This window comes from Chaetura pelagica, unplaced genomic scaffold (genome assembly GCF_000747805.2).
Source record: "Chaetura pelagica isolate M959 unplaced genomic scaffold, ChaPel_1.0 scaffold248, whole genome shotgun sequence".
Taxonomy (NCBI): domain Eukaryota; kingdom Metazoa; phylum Chordata; class Aves; order Apodiformes; family Apodidae; genus Chaetura; species Chaetura pelagica.
The window spans coordinates 25,039-28,522 of NW_009954309.1; positions in this window are offsets into that span (position 1 = coordinate 25,039).

Here is a 3,484-nt window from a genome sequence, read left to right on the forward strand (position 1 = left end):
CATGAATATTTGATGAATGTGCTAAAAAAATAGTGTTTTTTTTTTTATAGCTGGTAACCAAACTGTGAAATACTATGGTGACAAGCTTGAAGGCTGCAAGAATATGGTGTGACAGTTTGCTTTCTTATAATCCATTTCAGGAAATGTTCATTTTACTATAGTTTTTCCTCTGCAGATTGTTCTTTCAGTCAAATGTTATCCAAGCATTAAATATAGATGCTCGTATTTTACATTAAGTCTGAAAAAACAGTGTAAGTGAATAGTTTTAAGTATAAACAATCCCTGGAAATAACTGTTTAACAGCAAATGCTCTGAAAAGTGCAGTTGTCACTGCAGGTGTATGTATCTTATTCAAATACAATGTTGGTAGGGTTGATGACCATCCCTAATGTAGAGTCAACTGTTCTGCCTTTCTTAGGGCTTATGGAATTTACTTTTGCCATCTGTGTATTGCTTGAATAGTCTCCCATGGATTGGGTGGAAGGCTGATGTGCTTCTGGGCTTTGATTTGGTCCTGCTTAGAAGTTGTGTGGGCATCAGAGGGGTCCACCATCAAGGATCCTTGCTGAAACCATTTTAATTCACAGGGGTAGTGGGGATCTGTTCTGCAGAACATGTAGTCAGCAGAATTTGATTACATTGATTATTTCTCACCACTGCTTCCCTTAGGATTTTCAAAATTACTAAAAGTGTGCTAAAAATCACCCTAGTTTGTTTCTCTGTGTGATGAACTGTCCTAAGAGGACTTCCCTGTGTGTCCCCATACAAGTTTGTAGCAGCTCTTTTTTTCCTCTTGTCACAATGAGGACCATGAGGTAGTGGTCACTCACATGTAGTTAAACATATGAGTGATACCTGAGAGAAAGCCCTGCTTTTGAAATTGTCAGTGAAATGCCTCCAAAGAGGAATGGACTCGCTGCTGTTAAGTGTTGTGCTGCTGGTGGCAGGTGGCCTGCTGTGGCTTTGTACAACTGCTGCACCTTTGGGCTTTGCTTCTGAAATACAGGGACTTGTACTCCGACTGAATGCTATAATGTCAAGAGTTTGTGCTTGCATTATTATGTCTCTGTAAAAGTTACACTCTTAATTTTATTTATTGCTCTGTGTTAATGGACTTACTGCTTTCCATAGTAAGTTACCATGGTAGCTAATTACCTCTGTTGCTTAAAAGAAAATGTTTTATTCTTAACTTCACTTGAATCTCCTACTGCTTTATTTTATTTCTATATCTGCACCTTACAAAAAGGTATTATGTGAATTGATCCAGTTTCAACCTTTCAATCCAAGAAATATCCTGAAGTTTCTCATTGCAGGATACCTTTCCAGACATCTATAGGGGTTTTTGTGTTCTATGCAATAAGAAACTGAAGTCTATGCAAGATTAATGAAGCTTTTATTTAGAGGGAGGATTGAGTTTGTTTTGTTGTTCAGTAAATGGACAGTTTTCTTCATTTGTATATTGATAGAAAAAAGTTACAGGAAATGCTGAAAATATCACAAGCAAATAGAAATGTTAGAGCACTGTAGCAACAGCGTTTTTAATGTGTGATGTGGGTCAAGTAACCACTGTAAATTTTTTTTGAGATAGATTGGTGTTCAGTAGGAGAACAGTGGGAGATTTAAGGTTGTTTTGTTTGCAGTTTCTTTGGAGTGGTTTTTTTGGTTCTTTGGAAACAGAGAAGAAAGAGAGTATTTCCTAAAGAAATCAAATAAAGCAGAAAATGTCATTTTCCAGTGTACTTATCTTGAATGATCAAAGACTTTGAAACACAGCTTCTCTCATTGTCTAAATCTGTATTTCTCCAAGAACCTAATTTATGTTATCCCAGTAGTCTCCTAGATTAAGTTCTCCTTTTATTTATCTTTCTACTTTTTTAAAAATAGCCCAGTAGATATAATTCTATTAGTCTTCTTGTTTCATCTACAGGGATTTATTTCTTTAAAACCCACTGCAACTGAGAAATCTTTCTATTAACAGGGTACATTTATATACAGTGTTATAAATGTCTAGCACATTTTTTTATCTCATCTGTGTGTTTAATGCTCACCATAGCTTTCTTGCTATCCCATGTAAGACCCCCTGATATCTTTAATTTCAAAAGACAATTATGTTTTCATCAGCTTTTAGGTAAGCTTGCAGCTGGTCTGTTGTAATTATTGCTAGCAGGTCTGTGATCCTGAGAAGACGGGTCTGTTTCATAGTCGAGTCACTGGAGAAATGAAGTGGCAATTGAAAGAAGGCATCCTGTTGACCTCAGCAAGTTTTGATTTAGGCTGCAAGTCCCGATGCATATGGAAAGAGAGAAGGAATGTAGTTGTACACATTCAGGAATCTGCATAAAGTGTGTTTCCAAAGTCTATCTAAAGACTAGACTATGTTTCAGTTTACAAACCAACTTCCCTCAGTGCTTTTATTCCTCTGTAGCAAATGGAGAGACTTTTACCAGCTCTAGCTGGGTTTTTGTTTTTTTGGTTTTTTTTTGTTCTGGGATTCCTCTTCCCCAACACTAGGTTCTGTCATCTCTATAAATAAAGGCAGAACACCTAAGGACAAACTTCTCCCCACATAACTTGTACTCAACTGTAGAAGCTATCTCACTTGAAAGATGGGTAGCAAGTATGATAGCACTTTGAAACAATCAGACAGCACACACAACTACAGGGGGTAGCTGTTCTTAGAAGACACAGAGGGAAAAGTGCATGAAGTAATGAAGAAATAACACTATGACAGCTTGTTTTATGATTGCTGATGAGTGTCAGCCCTATTCTAGCCCTAAACAGTTGGGCTATCTTTTCAAACATCTAGACTCCTCTGACTGCTTCCCACTGTCTTTCCTAGGTGCACTTGCATGGTCTTTCTTAGGTACCCCTGTGCTTTAGTGGGTCTCTTCCCCTTGAGCCATTAGTCCCAATGAACAATAACTCGAAATCCACTGAAAAATCTAGGAATAGCTTTTTTAGGTATGTTATAATAAGTGTTTAACCCAGTATCTAGAAACTATCCATATCTCAAAGTAAGTGGTGTGTTCCCATGGGAACCTAGGGAAATACTCATTTTAACTTATTAATGTGCACATCCCTGAGATACCAGACTTTAGAATTGTGCTAAAGAGAAAAATATAGAAAATATTCTGTGATCCTGGATCTTGATTACTGACAGCCAGGCCATCTTAACATTAAGGCCTATTTAGAGTGAGAGGAAAATTGTATATACAATGTTTCTGAGACTAGTAGAAAAGTTAGTACTGAGTGCCAAGGTGAAACAAACTGTAGTTAATAGGATTTTTGTGCTACTCTGGCCAGAATATACGTATGTCTCTGTCATTTACCATTGAAGATATATCCGTGAGACAGGCTGAAAGATTTGTATCATTTTAAAGAGCGTTGTGCATGAGGGGGAGGTCCTAGTGGAAAAACTTGTCCTGCTTTTTAAGCTGAATATTGTCTGTTTTGAATCTGGGTTTGTGATCTTTAGTCCATAGTC